The following is a 24,976-nucleotide window of genomic DNA, read 5'->3' on the forward strand; positions in this document are numbered from 1 at the left end:
CGCCTGTAATCCCAGCTACTCAGGAGGCTGAGGCAGGAGAATTGCTTGAACCCGGGAAGCAGAGGTTGCGGTGAACCGATTGTGCCATTGCACTCCTGGGCAACAAGAGCAAAACTCTGTCTCAAAAAAAAAAAAGAAAAGAAAAGAAGAAAGAAAAGCACAGACTCTCTGGCCCCACCCCAGACCTGCTGAGTCCTAATCTGCAGTCTATCCAGATCCCGGAGTGCTTCAGGTGCACTGTACAGTTTGAGAAACACTGAGTTAGGTGGTACTTTATCCTCATTCCACGGGTGAGGAGAAAGTAGCTGGGGCAGGCTCGAGGGCTTAGTAAGCACTGGAACTCAGATACTTCCAAGACCAAAGTTCCTTGGACTGTGAGTCCCACTGCTCACCTGGCAGGAGAGAACCCTTGAGTTGAACGTTAGGCGTAGATGTCCAGATGAAGGGCATCCTGGGCAAAGGGAAGGGCCGGAGCCAGGGCAGGAGCTGTGCGCAGCCCTCTGTGTGCCGGGAACCGACAGCAGTCCGGACTGGCTGGGGCGTGGGCTGCAGAGTGGGAAAGGAGGGAGTTCCCATCTGGAGAGGCTGATCGGGGGCCAAACCCCAGAGAATAAAAGTGGAGTTTCCTCTTCAAAAATGTAGCCCCCAAACAGCTCACAGGTGGTTCAGATGTGAGAAACCTGTGCCTTAGCAAGGTTAAGGCACTAAGGTTAAGGTTACTAAGCAGAACTCTGATGACTCAGACACATCCAGGAAGCTGCTATGTCCCCCGAGTCTCCACGCTGAACATCAAAGGGGCCCTGGGAGAACCAGGGGCTTCCAACACTTGAACTGCTCCTTGTATGGAAACTTCCAGAACTCCCCCACACCCCGAAAGAGAGGTCATCCGGACACCTCCCAAGAAGCATCTCTGCCCAACTCTGAAGGCTCCAGGAGGTCCCACCCTACGGCACGAGGCTGCACTGCCACGGTCATTAATTCAACTATTGCTGAAGTGTTGCAGTGGCGGCGGCTGCTGGAAAATTTGAAGATCAATATTGCACGGCGGGTGGGGCAACGGGAAAGAACTTCTCTGTCCCCATTTCATCAACTTCAAACTCTGGGTTGTGTATTTGAAATAAATACCATTTCCTCTTCACCAGCTAAGTTTCTCTGGGACTTGTCCTGACTTGCTTTCATGGTAACTCCAAGCACAGGCTGTCAGGAACATGCGAGAATTCTGCAGTCACTCAGACTGCTTAATTACCATGCCTGGGGCAGTGGGCAGAAAGTCCCTCTGTCAGAAAGTCTGGGGCTGAAATCAGAGCTGATGGGCTTTGCAGCCACAGATCCCCGAGAAACACTCGGCCCACTTGTCTTCTCAGAAAGTGGTTTCTCATGTCCAAACCACCCAGGGAGCTGTTTGGAGCTACATTTTTGAATTTCTTCCCAAATCTCATGCAGCAAACTCTTCTGCTTGCTCCGTGAACATAGGGGAAGGAGGGAAGATGTGCTTCCATTTCCCTGTTCATTCAGAAAATATCTATCGGTTAAAGGAGTTTGAAACGAACACTGTGAGTCACTGAGTGTGCCACAGGGCAGGTGTCCTGATATTTTCTCAGTTTATGGCACTCTTAGAGTCTCAGTAATTTTTCTCATGGCACCCTAGGGTCAAAAGAAATCCCTAACCACTTCATTTACTAAATAGGTAGGGCCAAGCAACTTACTAAGTATTTATGTTCTAACATTGTAATAGCCAGTTGAAAAAATAATACATATATGTTGAAAGAAAAAAAAATGAGTTTCATTTTGTTCTTTTCTGTTTGTTTTGAGACAGGGTCTTGCTCTGTCACCCAGGCTGGAGTGTAGTGGTGCAATCTTGGCTCGCTGCAACCTCTGCCTGCTGGGCTCAAGGGATCCTCTGACCTCAGCCTCCCTAGTAGCTGGGACTACAGGCATGTGCCACCATACCCAGCTAATTTATATATTTTTTATAGAGAGGGGGTTTCACCATATTGGCCCGGCTGGTCTTGAACTCCTGAGCTCAAGCAATACACCTGCCTCGGCCTCCCAAAGTGCTGGGATTACAGGCATGAGCCATTGCACCCGGCCTTCATTTTGTTCTTAAATAATCACAAGTACATACAAATGGAACGTGTGTGCCTGTTGGGCACTGCACCAATCCTCCAACCTTGAACTCGGACTGGACTCCAACACCCTTATTTCCCATTCTGCACTGGTCTTGGTGGTACTTGCTTTTTAATCATAGCAACGGCCAATACCCAGTTTCACAAACAAATGCTGTCATCAAAGGGAATGTAGCGGAATGGAATGTTGAAACTGTGACTACCTTGAGCCAGTAGTTCACCCAGGGTCCGACAGGTGTCACTGTGTTTTCCTTGAAACTTCAGACTATCCCACAGCACTGCACTTTCCCACAGCTGACTTCACTGCAGCACCCCAGGGCAGCTCAGCCGCACCATTAGGGAACTGTGGCCACCAAGTCTGTCGCTTCATGAGCACTGACCCTGTGCTTTGTGTAACTGACGTATGTGACCTCACCGAACGCTCCCCACCCCCCTCATTTGGTTAGTACTACTGTCGTCATCCTCCTTTTACAGACCAGGACATGAATACTCAGCAACATTAAGGCACTTGTTTAAGGTGCCGAACAGACCGAGACTCAGGCACTGCGCAGCAGAGAGCGTCATCTCCATCCTCCCAGCACAGTCCAAGGACCTAGGTTCCAGTCCAGGCTCTGCTACTCACTAGCTGTGTGTCCTCTTTCGAACTTCTCAGCTTCTCTGGTCTCTGAACCACATCTACCATATGTGGCCTGCAAAGATTATGATAGCTTCAGGCAGCTCTTTTGCAAATGGATGGTCATAGTGACAAGAGATAAGAGATGGAGAAGGCTCGTTGCTGATCCAGAAGCAAAACCTTCCCTGGGAATGGAAAGGGAAGATGGGAGAAAAAGAGAGGAGGGGAACCAAAAAAGTTCCAAGGTTGGGCCCTGGAGCAAGGCTTCTAGGACCAGGGAAAAGTCACAGGGCCTTGGGGCTGGGCACCCTTAGCCCACTGCCCAGCCAAGCTGGCTTGGGCATCTTGACTGTTGGCCTAGGGCTGACGATGATGACGATGTTTTTTCCTTAAATAATCGAGTTCAAAACAGATGGGAGAATGGGTGCTGCACGATTAAGGCTTTTAGTCATAATTGCTAAAAATAATAATAAAAACCCAGCAGCCTCTTTAATTACTCGGCAGTGCTTCTTTTCTTTTCATTAGACATTTCCATTTGCTCATGATGGTATTGTAAAGTGTTTATCAATGCTAATGATGCAGTTCTCCAGAGCCCCATTTTGTTTTAAGGGCTGTAAGTGAAATTGTTAAGAAATAAATTTCCTATGTAACAATACATCACAAAGGAAAGCAAATAGAACAATAGGCAGGGCTTTCTCCCCGGCTAATAGGGATGTCACTTGCTGGGGCCTTGGAATCCATGAGGCCTGAGCATCTGGGTTCTTTGCTGTGCCCAAGAGTGGGCATCTGAGAGTCCCTGGCACAAGAGGGAGGGCCACCATCTTGGAGGATGAGGAGAATGAAGATGAGATTAGAGCCACCTGGGTCTTGGTCCCAGCTCTGCCACTTACTGGCAAATCAGGAAGGAATGTTCCCCAGGGTCTGAGAAAGCATCATTCCCTCTGGGCCTTAATTCTCAGGGACAGATTGGGGCACTTGCTTGGGAAAATGTAGACACCTTACCGTGCTTGCTCCAAGGATAAAGTATTGCAGAACCTGATAATGAGAGGTAGCGTGGTGGGGTGCTGAAGAATGGGTACCCTGGCTTCAGACTCCCTGTGCTTGCATCCTAGTTCTGCCCTTTTCTGGCTGGGTGACAGAAGGTAGATTACATGAGACTCTGCCTGTGTTTCCCTATCAGTAAAATGGCAATCACAGGAGTACATGTACTAGGGTTACTATGAGGACTTAAGGAATTAAAACATGTCAAGGACATGTGGTAAGAAGGCAGCCCATCAATGAATAAGCATGAACTATCATGATAAAAAAGATACTTTAGGCCGGGCACGGTGGCTCATGCCTGTAATCCCAGCACTTTGGGAGGCCGAGGTGGGCGGATTACAAGGTCAGGAGTTCGAGACCAGCCTGACCAACATGGTGAAACTCTGTCTCTACTAAAAATACAAAAATTAGCCAGGCATGGTGGCGCGTGCCTGTGATCCCAGCTACTCAGGAGGCTGAGGTGGGAGAATCGCTTGAACCCGGGAGGCAGAGGTTTCAGTGAGCCGAGATCACGCCACTGTACTCCAGCCTGGGCAACAGAGCTAGACTGTCACACACACACACACACACACACACACACACACAAAGGATACTTTATGAGAGGGACCAGCAAACTCTTTCTGTAAAGGGCTGGATGATAAAAATTTGGGCCTTTGCAGACCACATGCAGCCTCTGTCATCGCAGCACAAAAGCAGTGATAGACAATACAGGAACGAATGGGCGTGGCTGTGTTCCAATGAAGCTTTATAGTCACCCACATTTGAATTTCCTATAATTATCACGTTATGAAATAGGTAGATATGCCTCTTTTGATTTTTTCCAACCATTAAAAAATGTAAACAAACAAACAAAAAAACCATCATAGGCCACAGGGAAACAGGCTGGGTAGTTTGTAGCCCCTGCTGTAGGGCCTTAGTGTTATTATTTGGTTAGTGAGGTCTCTGGCCTGAAACAAGCTCCTTTTTCTCTCATTCTCCACTTCGAGCCAGTGACTGCTACAAAGGAAAATACCTGAGGACAGAGAACCGTCAGCTTGGCCTGATTCTAAAAGTGAACGCTTCCCCAGTGGAATCTTGAGACACTGACTGTTCGTGACCAACCTGAAGGTCTACATTCACAGGCCTTCCCATTCTGGAATTCCCTGCTCTTCCCTTATACTCCCTGACAGCGAAGGGCATCACTCTATGGACCACACACTTAATACGACATCTCACAAAACCCATTAGGGTCGCCTATAAAAGCATCGAGTGGAACCAATTAGTGTGGGAGGGAAGAAAGCCCGGCTATTCTGGCTGAGGGGACAGCGAGGGGCTCTGCAGAGCTGACTGCTCCCAGGTGCACGTCTTGGATAAATCTCTGCTTCCCTACGGATGCTCAGTTTTATCCCAAGGAACACAACCAGATAGCAAGGGTCACTAAGTCTCTTTGGGTCACTGTGAAGCCGAAGACAGCCTGGCCTTTTCCCCATTTCTTTGCTGTCCCTCCTTGTCTTCACAGGCCCTAGACGTGGGCAGGGGCCGAAGGTATCCGGTGACACAGCCCTTTCCCCATCCTGATCCATGTGCTGCGGAGCACATTCCAGGCAGGAGATGGGCAGGAAAGCCTCAAGGATAGGGTCAAGGGTCATGCCAGGGCCACTCTCCATCTGTCACCCAGGAGGCTTTCAAGAAACGGCAGCTTCCCAATCGTCACCTAAGGAGATCTGAATAAGTAACCTCTGGAAGGTTCTAAAACGGCCTGTTGTTATCCTAAAAGGAAACTTTATGGAGTGTTTAAACGGAGGCCAAACTCACATGCTCGCTCATCTAATCCTCGCCAAGAACTTTATGAGGCAAGAATTACTACTACCCCCATTTTACAGATGAGGACACTGAGGTCTGGAGGCCTTCACAAATTTGTTCCAGGGAGTGACGTTTGTGAGATGCCAGAGGCAGGATCGGGTGCGTTAAGTGTAAGGCGAGGCTGCTGTCCTCATGGGTGTATCCTAGGCCTCTGCAAAAGCAATGCTCCTGCCAGGAAAAAGCCTCCAATACAGGAAGCCAAGTGTCTTGTAATTTGATGGTTATAGGAACCAGCTGCATTTGAATCCTCTGAGGGCAAGCTACTAAAATTCAGGTCCCTGGGCCCCATCCTAGGTGACCTGAGTCAGCATCTCTGGGGCTACTGCAGACTTAGTTCATCATTCATTCATCCAATTAACTAATTCAGGGTTCCCCAACCCATGGCCTCTTAGGAACTGGGCAGCAGGAGGTGAGCGGCAGGTGAGTGAGCAAGTGAAGCTTCATCTTATTTGCAGCCACTCCCCACCGAAGCTCTGCCTGTTGTCAGATCAGCAGTGGCATTAGATTCTTTTTTTTTTTTTTTTTTTAATACGGTGTTTCACTCTTGCTGCTCAGGCTGGAGTGCAGTGGCACAATCTCGGCTCACTGCAACCTCCACCTCCCAAGTTCAAGCGATTCTCCTGCCTCAGCCTCCCGAGTAGCTGGGATTACAGGTGCATGCAACCATGCCCGGCTAATTTTTTGTATTTTTAGTAGAGATGAGGTTTCACCATGTTGGCCAGGCTGGTCTTGAACTCCTGACCTCAGATGATCCACCCGCCTCGGTCTCCCAAAGTGCTGGGATTATAGGCATGAGGCACCGCGCCCGGCCAGCATTAGATTCTCATAGGAGCGCAAACCCTATTGCGAACTGCGCATGCGAGGGATCTAAATTGCTCATTCCTTATGAGAATCCAGTGCCTGATGATCTGTTGCTGTCTCCCTTCACCACTCAATGAGACTGTCTAGTTGCAGGAAAACAAGCTAAGGGCTCCCACTAATTCTAGATAATGGTGAGTTGTACCATTATTTCATTACATATTACAATGCAATGATAGAAATAAAATACACAGCTGGGGGCGGTGGCTCACGCCTGTAATCCCAGCACTTAGGGAGGCCGTGGTGGGCGGATCACCTCAGATCGGGAGTTCGAGACCAGCCAGACCAACATGGAGAAACCCTGTCTCTACTAAAAATACAAAATTAGCCGGATGGGGTGGTGCATGCTACTTGGGAGGCTGAGGCAGGAGAATCGCTTGAACCCAGGAAGCAGAGGTTGCAGTGTACCGAGATCGTGCCATTGCACTCTAGCCTGGACAACAAGAGAAAAACTCTTTCTCAAAAAAAAAAAAAAAAAAAAGTGCACAATAAATGTGATGGACTTGAATCACCCCAAAACCATCCTCCACTTGGCCCCTGTTCATGGAAAAATTGTCTTCGATGAAACCCATCCCTGGTGCCAAGAAGGTTGGGGACCGCTGAACTAATTCATCAGAAGGGGCCAGGGACACTGGCAAGCATCCTGACTCAGGAAGCCCTGGGTTCACGTCCAAGGCCTGTTTTGTTCTCCTCCGCATCTGCATCTCCCTGCCCAGTGCTGGGTTATCCAACAGGTGTACTGAGCATGAGAAAGAGAGAAAAACACTTTCTGGGGGGAAAATTCAATATTCTTTCTCTCTCCATATATATATTTAAAAACCTCAAAAGAGACATCATAGGAAAAAATGTAATTTCTTTGACATCCTCATTCAGGTGTTATGGTTTCCACTGAGCACTGGTCAATGTGCAAGCAGTAGCTGAAGGCACAGCCTCTGGAGCCAGGTGCCTGTGTCTGAGTGTTGGCATCACCAGAGGGATGGCCTTGGACAGGCAGCTTCACCTCTTTGTACCTAACAGGGCTGTCTTCAAGATTAAGTGAGTTAATACAGGTTCTCAAAGCTGAGCGTGCATGAGAGGCACCTGGAGGGCGTGTTACAATACGGATTCCCGGAGTTTCTGATTCAGCAGGTCTGGGGCAGGGCCTGAGAATCTGCATGTCTCGCAAGTTCCCCAGGGATGCAGATGTTGCTGGTCTGGGGAGCCTGCTTTGAGAACTACGAGTACAGGTAGATAGTTAAGCCAGTGTCTGACCTCTAGGAATTGCAATTCATTGCTACCTAAGTATTCCCTTTTGTTGTTGTTCTGTGTAGGGGACACCATAATCTTTGCAGGGCTTGCAGCTTTGAAAGGTCTTCATACAACCCAACCCAGCCCACAGACACTCGAGGAAGGATGACTTTGGACAGGCTCTGCAAAGAAAATCAAGACTGAGGGAAGCATGGAGGACCCACTTGGATCCCTAGGGGAGAGCACACACCTGGAAGCTGCTCCACACCTGCTGAGATGCTGGGAACGCGTCTCCCAGGGGACGCTTCCTTCTGGCGGGGAACAGGGACAATTAGTTGCCCCTGGTGACCAGAGCCTCTATCAGCTTGCACAGGTCCCCTGTGTGCTCTGATGCTCCTGGTTGTTTTGTGGGGTATACATCTGCTTCTCCCAAGCACCAGCTCTCTGTGCCCACCTGGGAGCTGCTTCCTCGACAAGAGCCTGGATACCTCCACACAAGGGCTTGTCACAGGCCCTTTTGGAACCCCTGTTGGTGGCCTTTCCTGCAGAACCAAAGCATCTGAAGCCTCATTCACAGAGCCAGTGCCAGATGAGGTGAGGCTGGCATCAGGACTCCTCCCCACCCTCTGACTGGCTTGAATGTATAACTGTCACCAACACAGACATTCACAGTTTGGGAGCAGAACTGAAACCAAGAGATAACAGTGTTTAGTGCAACCTAGATGCATCCCATGATGCTATTCAGTGGCTTTGAACCCGTGGGCCTCCCTCCCCTAATTAACAGGGCCTCCCTTCTGCTACTCAAAGGGTGGTCCAGAGACTGGCAACATCAGCATCACAGGAAACCTGCTAGACTTGCAGAGGCTCAGCCACCCCAGACCAATTGAACCAGGATCTGCATTTCACAAGATCCCCAGGTGGCTTTGACAGCACTTTAAGAGCTGAGCTAAGGGAGGCTCAGGTTGACTGTACTGGGGAAAGCAACCAGGAAAAATTGGGACTCTGGGGTTCTGAGTTTGAGTCCTGACTGAACCTCACTGGGCGATGAAAGTGGGCAACCTCCTCCTGCACTCTTAGCCTCTGTTTCCTCACCTGTAAAAGGGGAACAGTGACAACATGGCTGTTATGAGGCTTACATTTATTCCTGAATGGATGTTTGAGTGTCTGCTATATGCTGGGAACCATGAGAGGGACAGGAGATATAAAAGGAGAAAGAAAGAAAGAAAGAAAGAAAAAAGACAGCTCCACCCTTATGAAACTTATGGTTAGTCAGTGGAATAATGAATAATGAATAAATAATGACACAAATAAATGTCAGATGACAACAGTGGTAAATGTCACAAAGGAGAGGTACAGAATGCCACCAGGAGCCTAAGGAGGGGGTCCCAGGTAGGCTGCCCTGATGAAGTGATGTCTGCATTGACGCAATGAAGAGTAGATGAAAGTTGAGTGAGGAGGGAGAAGAATATTCCAGACTGGTGATAACATTTGAAATGAGATTACCTGGCACACAGGAGGCACCCAGTGAGGGAGAGGGAATATGTATTAGTTAGCTATAGCTATGTAACAAATCAGCCCCAATGGCCCCTGAGTTAAAATTCAGTGTATGGTGATCTTCTTTCCTCTGGTAAATTACAAGAGGAATGAAGGTCGAAGTCCTGTTTATAACGATTTTTCACAACCATCTCTTACGTGCCTGGTACTTCTGAGTACCTTTTTCTGTCTCCTCAAGTTTCCTGGTCATTTTCTTCCCACTGACTAATACTTGGGACGCTGGGAGGTGCAGGCAGTAGCACTGACTTCTTTCCGACTTGACAGGGGAAGTGAAAATTGATGAACCAGAGTGAGGAAGGGCAGAAGGGAGTTTGTGAAGTAATTGAAAAACCAGACAGACCGTGGAAGAATTATAAATAGAGGCTCAATTCCACTGCAGCCCATCGAAGCCAACGGGGCAACCCGCAGAAGGGATGGGGAGCAAACTCCAAAAGACCCAGGTTGGAAACAAATTAGTTTTAATGGAACATTTCAGTTCTGGAGAAAAATGGGAACACCAAGTAGAAATAACAGCTCTGGCAATAAATTGGTGGCAGTGTCATCCAGGCACAAAATGGAGAAGGAACCAGAAGAGCAATTGGTTTAATTTTTTAGATTAATTGTGAGCAGTCAATAATGTGACTCATTCGAGGACCCAGAGGCATGTAAGCTACGCTGAGTAATCCACTTAGGTTGGTAATTATTGTTTGTATTCATGGAATTAAGGCCACAAAAAAGGTGGTTTAGAGAAAGCCCCACAGAGCAAGGGGACTCTAATCCCAGCTCTCCCGCAGATGCATCTGTGCCCTGGAGTGAGGCATCGATACTGTGGTTACTGTGCAGAGAATAAGAAGAAAAAATCTTTCCATCATTCCTGACTTTGTGGCTGATTCACTGCCAGTTTCAAAGAATTCACTTTTTTTCCCTATTCTGTTTTTATTCTCTTTAATTCAAAAAATTGGTTGGGGGATTTTAAAAAGCGCATGAAAGAATAAGAAAATAATTGTGCATCTGCTCGCCACCCGGAATTAATCACTGTTAGCATCTTGCCCTGTGTGCTTTCTTTGTTTGTGGCTTTTAAGAAAAATCACATTGTTGTTGTTGTAAAAATGAAACATACTCCTTTTAAATAAATCAATGAATGCAGAAAATTACAAAGCTGAAAGTACAGAGCTGGTCCCCAATTCTGCCATATTCGATGGACGTCATTGCAGTTATCTGTCCATGCTCATGTGTGGACAGAAACTTCATGAGGGCAGGGGTTTTGTCTCTTTTCATCACCTCTGGGTTCCCAGTGCCCACAACAGTGTCTGGGAAATAGGAGGTGCCCAGTAAAATATCTATTGAAAAACTGGCTGAATAAACCCTCTGGATCAGTCAAAGCCATATTCACAGGAAAACTAGCTTTTGGGATCAGGAGCCACACTCCGATGTGGTTTTGAGTCACTGCACTCCCACTTCCACCCCACTGGTGTTTACCCACAGGGGCACTCGAGTGGGAAAAGGAGATGAATGCAGGAGAGAGAGGGAGCAAACGGATGCTGAGCCAGGCAGATGGAAGGCCAACTGTGAAGGGCCTTTTGTCCCAGGCAGCAGAGTTCCAATGTTCCAGTACTTCTTTCCTCATTCCCCATCGTGGCCATAGAGACACATGATCATCTTTGTACTCTCCCTTGTGTTAAACTCATGAGTTTCAATGAGGCCACAGGCCATGGTGAGCAAGCTCAGGCCACCCCGGGTCCTACTCATTGCTGCCCCGGGACCTAAGGATTTTGATATCTTTGCACCCCTGCTCTGCCTGCTTGGTCCACTGTCACAGTTGGGGGGCTCTGATGGCTTCAGTTAAGGTAGGGCTCAGACTAGGCTGTAAGAAGACCTTTCTGGGGACAGTGTGGGGGCAGACAGCAGGTAGAAGGTCTGGGAGTCAGGATTAGGATCTCTTTGCAATAGCTCAACACTGGAAGATGCACCCCTTGACTATGGTGCAGCCGCAGCGTCAGGAGGAGCAAATGGAGATTTTATTTTTATGTATTTATTTACTTTGAGACAGGGTCTCGCTCTGTCACCCAGACCAGAGTGCAGTGGTACGATCACAGCTCAGTGTAGCCTCGACTTCCCGGGCTCAAGTGATCCTACTGCCTCAGCCTCCCAAGCAGCTGGAAACACAGGTGCACACCACCACGCCCAGCTAAGTTTTTAAAAAATTTTTTTGTAGAGATGGGGTCTCACTATGTTGCCCAGGCTGGTCTGAAACTCTTCAAATGATCCTCCCACCTCAGTCTCCCAAAGGGTTGCGATTACAGGCATGAGCCATGGCGCCCAGCTAAATGGAGGTGTTTAAATGATGCCTGGGATTTGCTTCAAACTCATGTAGGAACAGGGGCTGGGGAAGGGAATCTAGGTGTGGATAGGCCAAGACTGGCCAAGGTTTGATGGTTATTGGGACCATAGGCCACAGGGGCATTCATTCTACTGGGCTGCTGACTTCCCTGCATGTTTGAAGTTCTCCACAATCAAAAGTAAAAGAGACAGAGAGATACCAAGTAATAGACAAAGTAAAGTAAATTTTATTTTACAAAGGTATGCTCATTGGGAAAAGAACATCACCAATCCAGAGTGTAATGTTTTGAAAGGAATACTTTTTCATATTTATTGAAAACAAAACATGGTTATAACGAATGTATATTTCTTCTCATCCAACAAACAAACCTTGACCCTGAATGATGTTCTTCTTCTGGATTTTAAATTGAATTTTTTATGTTAATTAGATAGAATATTATAATAACTTAATGACCTGAGAATGCTGCAATGTTTAAGATTTGTGAAGCACCTAATTTCTTTTAATAACAATATCATATTTGCCCTGTAATGGATATATAATTTTATTCTACAAAATGGATCATCACATATTAAAACGCACACGGAAATTTGCTTAAATGTAACTGTTTCCTGGTCATCTCTCCACGTCCATGTGGATCAATCCTCACCATTTTTTATTTTTATTTTTTATTTTATTTTTTTGAGACAGAGTCTCACTCTGATGCTTAGGCTGGAGTGGAGTGGTGCAATCTCAGCTCACTGCAACCTCCGCCTCCTGGGTTCAAGCAATTCTACCTCAGCCTCCCAAGTAGCTGAGATTACAGGCATGCACCACCACACCTGGCTAATTTTTATATTTTTAGTAGAGAAGGGGGTTTCACCATGTTGGCCAGGCTGGTCTCGATCTTCTGACCTCAAGTTATTCACTTGCCTCGGCTTCCCAAAGTGCTGGGATCACAGGTGTTAGCCACCGCACCTGGGCTATTCCTCACCATTTTTAATAACCTCGCAGTATCCCAGAGTATATGTATTTCTACTTATTTATCCAGTTCAAAGAGCTGAGGGGTTGACTGACAATTAGGATTTCAATTTGCCTTACAATAAACAATGCTGCACTACGTGGTCTTATATAGAAATCTCTGCAAAACCTGCTTAGTTTTGAAAACCCAGAAAGGTGTTGGAAATCTGAACAGACATCACCAAGATACCTTTCAAATGGATGATACTGACTTGTACCCCTGCTGTCAGCATTGAAATGTCATCCTTGAGGTAAATACTCAACACAACCAGACCTCGAACATGAACAAGGCTGCCTTCAAGGTTCTTGTCTGGCCAATTTTATAGTTGCACAGGTCTATTCGTCTGTTCTCATGCTACTAATAAGGACATACCTGAAACTCAGTAATTTATAAAGGAAAGAGATTTAATTGACTCACAGTCCAGCATGGCTGGGGAGGCCTCAGGAAACATAATCATGGCAGAAGGAGAAGCAAACATGTCCTTCTTCACATGGCGGCAGCAAGAAGAAGTGCAGACTGAAGGTAGGGAAAAGCCTCTGATAAAACCACCAGATCTCGTGAGAACTCACAAGCACGAGAATAGCATGGAGGTAACCGCCCCCATGATTCAATTACCTCCCATTGGTTCCCTCCCATGACATGTGGGGATTATGGGAACTACAATTCAAGATGAGATTTAGGTGGGGATGCTGCCAAGCCATATCAACAGGGCTTCATGGTTCTCTGTTAGAAGCAGCATCAATACCACTGCCCAGGCCTCCTGTGGCCCAGACCACCCTAAATAGACAGAGCTCTTTGCAAGAAGAAGTGCCTGACTCTGTATAAAGGGTACAAACAAGGGCAGGGGCCAAGTCAGAACTGGTCATCAGGTCACCTGATGGCAAACAGACTGGAGGGTCTCCACCCACACTCACTGGGGAGGCAGCAGAAAAAATGCCTTCAAAAGTGGCAAGGAAGGCCAGGCGCAGTAGTAGTCCCAGGTGCTCAGGAGGCTGAGGCGGGAGAATCACTTGAACCTAGTAGGCAGAGGCTGCAGTGAGCCAAGATCCTGCCACTGCACTCCAGCCTGGGTGACAGAGTGAGACTCCATCTCAAAAAGAAAAAGTGACGAGGAAGCAGCAAACGAAAACAGGAAAGCCTGCCGATGTGTGTGAAGGGCAGTCTGTAAGAATGATAAGAGGAGCAAAGATGGGAAATGGAAAAGGAGATTGCACAGAAAGTTAAGCAAAGAAAAATATTGCAAGAATATGAGGCAGGAAAGGTCAGCGACAGAAGATGGTTTGTCAGAGCGAGCTAGCAGAAGTAATTGACTGACTGCACAGGTAGATGCCCTAAATTAAATTTATTCTTGGCCTCCATGAGGCAGGTTTCAGAATGAGACAAGAACCTTTTGGGGCAAGAACGAAAAACACAGAAAGGAATCAGACTCACGGTGGCATCTGACAACAAAGAAAGACACATTAGGGACTTGGAGGTATTTGGGATCTTGCTGGGAACCCCAAGGATAGCTCAGACTGAAATAAGGGGGCTGCCTAGTCTTGCCCCATGACTATGTTCTCAGAAACAAGGAAGGAGAATGGGATCTTTCTTTTCTCCAAGTTAAAGCTGCACCAAGTAGGCGCTAAGAGTGGCATTCACAAGAAGTGCCATCTCCCAGTGGATCCTCTTGTCACATTGAGAAGCGCCACAAGCTCCGGAATTCCAGGCCTGGGCTCTGCTCTCCTATTCAGTCGCTGGCTGGCTTGAGACATGTCCCTTAAATCCCCTGAGCATTAGCTGTGTCATCTACACAGCGTGGAGAAGGTGGCTTGTTAGCTTGCTGCCCTCCTGTCCCCGCCTCTCCCTCTTGTCTACTCCACTCCAGTTCCTCTAATTCCCCTGTTGTTTTCCAAACATGCTGCAGGGCCTTTGTACTGGCCATTCCCTCCACCTAGAATGCCCTTCCCAGCCCCTGCATGTTTCTCTCCCTTTTTTCTCATTTTGTTTTTTTAAATGGAGTCTCACTCTGTTGCCCAGGCTGGAGTGCAATGGCATGATCTCGGCTCACCGCAACCTCCGCCTCCTGGGTTCAAGTGATTCTCTTGCCTCAGCCTCCCAAGTAGCTGGGATTACAGGCGTGTGCCACCACACCCAGCTAATTTTTGTATTTTTAGTAGAGACAAAGTTTCACCATGTTGGCCAGGTTAGTCTCAAACTCCTGACCTCAGGTGATCCGCCTGCCTTGGCCTCCCAAAGTGCTCGGATTACAAGTGTGAGCCACCACGCCTGGCTTCTTTCTCATTTTTGCTCAAATACCACCTCTCAAAGAGTCCCACCCTAACCACTGTCCTTAAAATTACACTCCCTCCCATCTTCTTTTCCTGCTGTTTCTCCATAGCACTGGTCGCCTTCTAACAGACCACTGGACACAGTCCACTTTTGCATTCTATGGCCTAAATTCTTTGTCTAGAATCTAAGCCCCATGAGGGCAAGGGCTTTTGCCTGCTCTATTTCCTGCCATGTCCCCAACATCAAACATAGGTGCCTGACACATGCTATGCACTCAACGTAAATTTGTTGACTATGGTCATGAACCTATAACTGAATAATCATAATCAAAATTGGTTATTATTTTATTAGTTTGACCAAGATTTATTCATTGCCTACTACCTTGTATGCTGGGCATCATCCCTGCCTTGCAGAAGCTGAGCCCGTGGAAAGACCAGCAAGCAGAGAGCACATGTGCAAAGTTGAGTGTGGGTTGGTCCTACGGCGACTGTGGGTAGATTGTGATGGGAGCCATACCAGGTTCCCGCTGTTCTTGGAAACCAAGCCTACACTCTTAGAGATTCAGACAATCCTAGCCCTCAACTCAGACTGCGAAGTTGAAAAATGTTGACCTCAAACCCTCTACCTTCTCTTTTTATGTCATGTCAACCAACCAACCCATCCTAACAGGCACAACTGGGGCAGAGTGGGGTGGTTCTTGCTTTCATGATGTCCCCTAAGGATCCAGCCCTCCATGTGGCCCTAAGATAAAAGCAGAAAGGAAAGGGTACAGATTCAGCAGTTTAGGAGTTAAATTAAATCCCAGTTCTGTCTCCTCCTTCACTGCTTCTGGTTTGTGGGGATCCGGAAGGCCAGTGACATTTGCCATGTGAGGTCCTTGGCACTACCCGCGTGTGCTAAACACCTACAGCTTGAAGACCAAGTGGCAGGAGAGACAAATATTTAACAGTCAGCTTAGCGGCTGCACCGAAAGCAAACTAAATGTTAGGGACACATAAAAAGGAGAATCACACATAATTCAGAGAAAATTATTCTTGCAAGAGCCTAAATTTGTGAAAATTGTCAGCAATTCTCTTCCTTTTATTACAAAAAGGATATTGTGATACGCGGAAACCCTCCAAAATGGAAAAGTCCGCGCAAGGACATCCGCATGCCAGGTTGGGGGAAATCTGGTCTGCACTCTCTGAAAAGCAGGTGATCAAGGGGCCGTACAAAATGCTGAGTAGAGTCCCGAGGGCACGCCGCCTACCACGGTTTGAATTCACATCAAGCGGGAGGACAAATGTGGTGGCAACATAAACCAGGGAGATGGGCACTTAACGGAAATGAGCGACATTTTCTTTACAGAGCAACAGAATCAACCATTTGAAGTGGTGGCGCGAACAGCTGGAAGAGAGAGCATGAAGCACATCGAAAATGCGACTGGACGGGAATCGGACTCCCTGGGGGTAATTTGCTTCTTTGTGCTTGCCCTGCCGCTGGTGACCAGCAGCCAATGCCGGCGGTCTTTGGCGGTGCTACCCCAGTCACCACAGGTGATAGAGGCCAGGCTCAATGGGGGAAGTGTCCATCTTGATGGTCTCTGACCTGGTTCTGTTCTCCTTGTATTCTGAACCAAAGAGAGCAGGCTGAGAACAGCAGGCAAGATGGTAGCCATCAAACTTGGATTTCAGGTGCAGCAGGGGTGGGGGTCGGTGTGCAGTGGAAGCGCGTCCATATTGCTTCAAGGCCCGACCTTTTTTTGGCCAAGCCCAGCTGTGAGGTCTGGGACAAACTGCCCTCTTGGGCCTCAGTTTTCCCTTCCATGTCAGCCCCACAGGGATGTCAGCCCCATGGGCCTCTTGGGCCTCAGGTTCCACTTCCATGTCAGCCCCAAATTCATGTCCACTCTGAACCTCAGAACCTTATTTGGATTAAGGGTCCTTGCAGATGTAATTAAGGTAAAGGTCAAGATGAGATCATGCTGGATTAGAATGAGCCCGAAATCCAATGGGCATGTTCTTCTGAGACAGGAAAGGACACAGAGACACACAGGGAGGGGGCCACAGAAGACAGGGGCAGAGATTGGATGCTGGCACAGCCAAGGAATGCCGGGGCCACTGCAAGCTGGGAAAAGGAAGGAAGGAGCCTCCTCTAGAGGTTTTGGAGGAAGCATGGCCCTCCTAATACCTTGATTTTGGACTTCTGGCCTCCAGACACTCTTTCCAGCTAGAATACACAATCCATGAGGGTAGAGATGTGTCTTTCTCGTTCATCAACACATTCCTGGCACCCGGTATGGGAAAGCTCATGCCAGGGTACATGGTTGTTGAAGGGACACATGAGATGAACACACGAATCCTTGTGCCTACAGAGTCCACATCTAGTGAGTAGGGGGGAGTGGGAGGTTATGAGACAATAATGCTGTAGGCTGCAAGCATGCACATCCAAGGATGACACAGATAAATCAGAGATGCCTAGGGGAGAGAGCGCTCACATCTGGCCAGGTGTCCAAGGATGTTACCTCTCCCTCCATGGGCAAGGTAGCCTCCCAGCTGGGCCTTGAACGGTGGGGCTGGAGGAGAAGGCATTCCAGAGGGCGGGACTGCTGTGAGTCAAGTCGCAGAGGCCAGAAAGCATAAGATGCTCCAAGGGAACTGCCAGGGAACATTCCCCCCGCAGTGGCACCCTCTTCTTTGACAAACACTGACATAGAAACTTTGACTGGTAAATGGATTTAACAAAACCAAGTGGGTCAGTAACTGCGGTGGCTAGAGCCATGTCTGGGATTGGAGAGGATTCACAGAGCACAGTTTGCAGAGCAGGGCCCTAGAGGGGAGGACGTGGGTTAACTAGGGACAGCAGGGAACACAGGAAAGGACAGCTCAGGCGCATGGTGAAATGCCAGCCTTTCAGGTGCTCTGCCTGAGGGCTGAGCAGTGGGCTTTGATGACAAGAGCGACCTGCTCAGAGAGTTGCTGCCAGAGAATTCATCTAGCAGCTGAATCCAGGATGGATTAGAGCACAAGGCTGCTGACAGGGAGGTTACTGCAATGGTCCAAGGGAAGGATTATGAGGGCCTGATTTCTGGGCGGCAGTGGGAATGGAATGAAACAGACAGATGTGAAAAAAGACTGGAAAGGGGAAGAAAATCTGCTCGACTGATTGCATGCCCTCAAGTGAGGGAGAGGAAAGAGTTGAAGATGACTTGAAAAATTTCTACTTAGGCAACAGGGATTTTGGAGAGAACGCTGCATTGCCTGAATGATAAATGTCTAGAGAAATCCGCTTCCATTAATTTAAATGTGAAATAATCATGACCTACACACTTATTTTGCAAACAGAGACTCCTGGGTGGGAAGCTGAGAAGCCCTTCCAATGCACACACACTGACACACACACACACACACACGTGTACATACATACACATGCACATATTTACACATTTTTCTCTGTGCTTAAGTAGTGGATATTGGCATTTGGAAGGCAGTGCCCCACTTGAATGAACCTGAGAGTTTGCTCTTAAAACACTTCTGATGAAGAAATCCAAGCCTTTCAATATTTCAAGGGAACTGTCACTTCCTTTTATTTGCTGACCACAGTTGATTAAAGACCTTCGGTTGTGCCGCTTTCATCCCCATCCCTAGAAACACTCCAGCGTCCATTTTAAGTGTAGAGACGGCTTAAATGTTTAGAAACAAGAGTTCGGAACCTTGTCAACCACCGTGGCCTGCGTCTCTGTGATGGAGATTTGGAGCTTTCTAAATTAGAGATAGTTTCACTCTTCGGAGAGGCCTTTTAAATACCGACTTAACCCAAAGGGAAAAGAAAATGAAGCTGCGATACTTTTAGTTCAATCAGAAAAATGGTTCTGACTGCACATTTGCTGCAGAGACTTTCAGGGTAAAGGAAAAATATCAACCTGTATTAGGCCCTAAGAGGTGATATGGTCCTCGGAGAAAAATGTGCTCTCAGGATGGGAAACATCCATTACTGGCTCATCTGCCAGCCCCCGAACATCAAGCTACACACGCAGCCTCTGTTTTCAGAGCGCTGAGGTTTTGGAGGAGTCCCTTCTGAGGATGATGTGTGTGCTGCTGGCTTCCAACAGCTCTGCTGCGAATGGAGGAAACAGCTTTGCTGCCAGGCTGTGCCATTCTTTGGTGCCAAGTGTCACCTCATTTTGTAAACTTGGCCAACCTCCCTCGTGAAGGTAAAGCACTAGAGGCAAGGACCCAGCCCCTCCCATCAGGCTGGGATGGGGCCCCTTGAGACAAGCAGATGGTGAAGTTCAAGAGCAACCTGCCCTAAGCCTTTGGCCTTTTCCAGCCACTATTCTGGTGCTGCACTATTAGGGCCTTGCGAGGCGGCAGATCACACACTAGCCAGGGCATCTCAGCCAAGGCAGGAGGATCCCTTGAGTCCAGGAATTTGAGACCAGCCTGGGCAACAGAGTGAGACCCCGTCTCTTACAAAAAATAAACAAGTTAGCTGGGTGTGGTGGCACGTGCCTGTGGTCCCAGCACTCTGGGAGGCCGAGGTGGGAGGATTGCTTGAGCTAAGGAGTTTGAGACCAGCCTGGGCAACATAGTGAAACCTCGTCTCTACTAAAAGAAAAAAAAATTAGTTGGGCATGGTGGTGTATGCCTATAGTCCCAGCTACTTGGGAGGCTGAGGCAGGAGGATCACTTGAACCTGGGAAGTCAAGGCTGCGGTGAGCTGTGATTGTGCCACTGCACTCCAGCCTGAATGACAGAGCAAGAACCTATTTCAAAAAAGAAGAAAAGAAAGAAAAAGAAAAATGAAAAATACTGTCTTTTCATCCCCAAAGGTGAAAACCAAGACCTATCCACATCTCTCTCTTCCTCACAGGAAGAGCACAGAGCAGGTATGCTGCCCGTGCCTGGGATCAGCAGCTGTTCTTATGTCCAGCACCTTCCTTAAGGACCATGACAGCCTTCAGGAGCAGCCCACAAGAGGACAGTGATTGCCTGAAATGGGGAAGAGCAATGCATTAGCAGAGCAGGTGTCTGCTCTCTCCACAAACATTCCCAACCCAGGGCCCCCACATGGACTTCCGCCTTAATTATGCTGCACACGTGCCTAGAGGTTCCAGGGTAGACGAAGAGGCCATGCAAACATACTGGCTGCTTAGGGATTTGTTTTTCTTTGCTTTGAGTTTCTTTAATAATGCCTCTCCAACACAGCCAGTGAGAAATTCCGTGCAGAGCCAATTATCCAGCTAATTGAGAATAAGGATACTCTAATACTCTTCGCCTGCTCCGAAGAGGGTATCATCAGATGCCTCTTGAGAAGGAATTTGTCCATCAAGGATCCAGGCAGAGGGGAGTGTCAGCCACTACCTGGGAGGGGGACCAGGTGGCAGGAACAAAATGGAACCAGTATGATGGTAACCAGACTTCAGGGACCTGCATCCAAACCACAGGCAGTCTCCATCAGTCAGCCCAGAGAGCAAGACCCGGTTATGTGGCTAAGAAAGGAAAAAATTAGCAAAAATGGATCTAATGAAACTTCACAGGGTGGGTGTCAGGATTTAACAAATTAATGCATGGGGTCTCAACCTTGGCAATATTATTTTTCTTTCTTCTTTTGTTTCTTGAGATAGGATCTCGCTCTGTTGCCCAGGCTGGAGTGCAGTGGTGTGATCATGGCTCACTGCAATCTCCATCTCCTGGGCTCAAGCGATCCTCCCCGCTCGGCCCCTCAAACAGCTGGGACCACAGCTGTGCATCACCACACCTAATTATTCTTTTTTTTTTGTAGAGATGAGGTCTCATTTTGTTGTGTAGTCTAGTCTCGGACTCCTTGGCTCCGTGACCCTCCTACCTTGGCCTCCCAAAATATTAGGATTACAGGCATGAGCCACTGTACTCAGCTAGCCTTGGCAATACTGACACTTGGGGCCAGATAAGTCTTTGCTGTGAGGGCCGTGCTCTGTACTGCAGAGTGTTTAGCAGCATCCCTGGCCTCTACCCACCCTACGCCAGAAGCATCTTCCCCATTCAGTTGTGATAACCAAAAATATCTCCAGACGTCTCCTGGGGGACAAAATCACCCCCCATTGGGAGCCATTGAGTTAAATAACCAGGCACAGTGCCAGCTCCATACATGACAGTGATTAGCCTGAAATGATCGTGCTGTTAAAGATCTGAGATCATCAGGTGCATGTGTCTACCAGGAGCATTGCAAAAGTCCCCCAGTTCTTCACGCCTGGACGTGGCCACGTGACTTGCTTTGGCCAATGAGATGCTAGCACACATGGAACAAGCAGAGGCTTGAAAAGCGCTTGTGCAATTAAGCTTGTCCTCTCTTGCACCTCAGTATCACCATGAAAACAAGCCCGTGCTAGCGTAATGAAGGAGGAGAGACACACAGAGCAGAGCCTGGTGGCCCCAGTCACCCCAGCAGGTAGCCAGATGACCCACAGGTATTGAGCAGGCTCAGTCCAGATTAGAGTGGCTCCCTGACCACCCACACATAGGAGCATTGTGTACTTACTGTCTATGGCACTGAGGGCTTGTGGTTGTTTGTTACACAGCAGTGCTGCATTAAAAAACAACGGACACATGAGCATCTATAGGGAATGTGTCGTCTTGTAGCATACTTCGCACCACCAGGGCTGGGAAAACACAGATGCTCTTTATTGTGGCGTGTGAGAAAGCACAGGAAAAAGGTGGGGGGTGAGAAGACAGTATTAATTCTATAGCTGCTGTGGTTGGTTTTTACCTATGGCTTGCACTAGGGGAACGTTCCAGCCTGCCCAGGTCTGAGCAGTTTCCGCCCCCAACTTTTGACTTTCATCGTTTCTTTCCCCATGGAGGCTCAGCTTTGGTTTTTCGGGTAATAATAGATGATTTAGCAACTGTCAGGGACTGGGGCCGGGGAGAGCCTGGAGTGACCTTTCATGAAATGAAGTGTGCAGCTTCCAGAGCATGGGCTTCTGGCAGGTCGGAGGGGTCTCAAATGATTGCAAAATGCTCCATTTCCCAGGGCCTGGTTTTCTCTCTAGTCAGATAGGGTTAGCACTCCTGCTTTTCAGAAAGCATCGAAAACTTCTGTGACGAGAATGGTGTAATTTCAGCATTGTTGGCATCAACCTGAACCCACACAGCATCTCAGTGGCCTGGGGTTTGAGCCAAAACACAGACGAGGACTGTTGGAACCTGCGGATCGGCTTCCTGCTATCTCCCTCTCCCTGGCTACCACTGCCAGAGCCCCGGACCAGGCCATCAACATCTCAGGCACAGATGACCCTCACAGCCTCCTGTCTCCCCACTCCTTCTGCCCTTCTAATCTCTTCTCTGTATGGTGTCCAGAGTGATCTTTTAAATGCAACATGCAAATTAGATACTGCCTCCCTGCTACCTGCTTCAACCCTTTGGTGGCTTCTATTAGCTTTTAGGTTAAACCCCAAATCCAGCACCTGGCCCCGCATCCTTTCTCCCCTCATCCCCTACTCTTTTTCCCCTTGCTTGTGAAGCTCCAGGTTTCTGGCTTCTTTGCCTTTTTAACTGCCTGCACCATGCTCCTTCTGAACTCAGAATGCAGCTCCCCATGGCCTGAACCTCTCCTGTATTAGTTATCTACTGCTGTGTAACAAGTTGTCCCGGTCTTAATGGCTTAAGGCAACGCTGAGTGTCTCCCAGTTTCTGTGCACCAGGATCTGGTCGCAGACTTTTGGGCCCTCTGAGTCCTTTGTCCTGGGGTCTCTCACAGGCTGCAAGGTGTCAGCTGTGGCTGCCTTCACGGCACGGCTCCATGCGGAAGAGGATCTACTTCCAAGCTCACTGACCTGAGCGTTGGCAGGACTCACTTCCTTGCAGACTGTTGGCCACCCCAGTTCCTTACTGTGTGGGCCTCTTAGTGGCTCACAACATGGCACACTGCTTCATCGACGGGAGCAAGTGAGAGATGGGGAGAGAGTGCACTAGCAAGACAGCAATCGCCGTCCTTCATAACCTAATCTTGGAAGTGACATCACAGGTCCCACCCCACCCAAAGGAAGGGACTACACAAGGATGTGAACACCAATGGAAGGGCATGGGGAACCATGCTAGAACCTGCGTGTCATGCCTCTCTTCTCCCAAAGAAATCAACTCTCATCCCCAAACCAAATGTGGCCATCCCCAAACCAAATGTGGCCCTCAATTACATACCTATTCCCTCAATTTTTTTTTTTTTGAAACAGAGTCTTTCTATATTGCCCAGGTTGGTCTCAAACTCCTGGACTCAAACGATCCTCCTGCCTTAGCCTCCCAAGTAGCTGGGACTACAGGTGCATGCTGCCATTCCTGGCTCATTCCCTCAATAATACTTCTTTTCGAAAATAGAGACAAGGTCTTGCTTTGTCCCCCAGGCTGGAGTGCAGTGGTGCCATCATGGCTCACTGCAGCCTCCAACTCCTGGGCTCAAGTGAGCCTCCTGCATCAGTCTCCCAAGTAGCTGGGTCTACAAGCACACACCACCATGCCCAGCTATTTTTATTTTTTAATTTTTTGTAGAGACGGTGGTATCTTGCCATGTTGCCCAGGCTGGTCTTGAACTCCTGGCCTCAAGTGATCCTCCCTAAGTGCTGGGATTACAGGTGTGAGCTACTGTACCCGGCCCCCCTCAATAATTATTTATTAAGGGTCTGCTATATGCCAGGCACTGTTCCCAGTCCTGGGCATAGAGCAGAACATACAACAGACCAATACCTCGCTGTCCCAGAACTTTCATTCCACTGGAGGAAGACAGACATCAACAAATACACATAAGGTCAAATGCTGATCACTGCTATGGGACAAATGAAGCAGGGAAAGGGAGACAGGGAGGGCTGGGGCAATGGAAAAAGGACTCTCCCCTTCAGAACCCTGCAGGAAGTGAGGATCAATCCATGCTGGTACCGGGGGGTGGGGAGAGAGCCCTGGCAGATGGAACAGCTAGTGCAAAGGCCCCAAGGTGGGACCCAGGGTGGAGTGTGCAGGAATAGTATACGGGAGCTGGTATGACTAAGCTCTAACGCAGTGGTGGGAGGGATGTTGAGGAGGAAGAGGTGAGGCTGGTGAGAAGCTGGAGGGCCTTTAGGGCGCCACATGCCACGGGAGGACATCGGCCTTTTCTCTAAGAGGGAGCCTCTGGGAGGTTTTGAGCAGTACAGTGATGTCATCTGATTTACAGTTTAAAAGATCCCTCTGGCTGGCCAGAGGAGAAGCAGGAAGACCAGTACGGGGCAGCTTTGAGAATCCAGGAGAGGGTTGATGGTGGCTGGAAGAAGGGAAGTAGCAATGGAGTTGGGGGAAATGGGTAAATTCTGAAGACACTCTCAGAGACCAGCCTTTCTGTTTGGCACTTACTGCAGTTGTAAATCAGGCATTCATCCTGCAATGTTCATTGTTATTATCTGTTTCTCCTCTTCAATATGAATTCCACCAGGGCAGAGGCAGTGTCCAGCATGTTCCCTTTGAAGGCTGGGTGTGGCATACATCAGTGGAGGGGAATTATGTGACGGTGTATGACACGCGATCTCAGACACAGCAGGATACTGTGAAGACCAGAAACTTCCCTTGAATGACGCTCTCATTCCACCTCTTATTCTCTGTTTACTTTGGGTAAGTATCTTAACCTCTCTGGGCCTTGTTTTCCTCATCTGTGAATTGCAGAGCAGAAAACCTGATCTCAGTTAGTAGGAAATGTTAATAAGAAAAGGCACCCGGTGACACTCACACAGGTGAGCTCACTTTCCTGCTGACCTCGGTGTCATTTGTCTCCCCTTAGATGGGAAGGACAGGAACAACATGAGTTCATACTGTCCCTCAACTATGCCCACTCTTCATACTGTATCCTGGAGCAGTGGCCTCTCACAGGAGAGTTGGTGTGAAGATGACCAACTTGCTGAAGGAAGACCAGCCCTGGTTTTCTCTGCTGAGCCAACCGAAAAGCTTTCCTAGGTGGACCGTCTGCTTGGCACAGATTTTACTTCCTGCAGAAGCACTTGGTCCTTCTTAGAGGGCACTTTAGTCTTTCTGGAAGGTTCTTCTGGGCCACTGGCAGGCTGAGAACCATCTCTTCAGGGCCGCCTCATTGGAATTTTCAGTCTTAAGTTTTTCTTGACCGAGACTCAGGAGTTCAACATTTGTGGAGGCTTCACT

General features: G+C 48.4%; 1 protein-coding gene across 3 annotated transcripts in view; it reads right to left on the reverse strand.

The window, feature by feature from the left end:
• KAZN (kazrin, periplakin interacting protein) overlaps positions 1-24,976 on the reverse strand; it is a 1,222,068-nt gene that overhangs the window by 385,114 nt on the left and 811,978 nt on the right. The gene's annotated exons all lie outside the window — the stretch shown is intronic.

The sequence above is a fragment of the Pongo abelii genome, chromosome 1 (genome assembly GCF_028885655.2).
Source record: "Pongo abelii isolate AG06213 chromosome 1, NHGRI_mPonAbe1-v2.0_pri, whole genome shotgun sequence".
Classification (NCBI taxonomy): Eukaryota; Metazoa; Chordata; class Mammalia; order Primates; family Hominidae; genus Pongo; species Pongo abelii.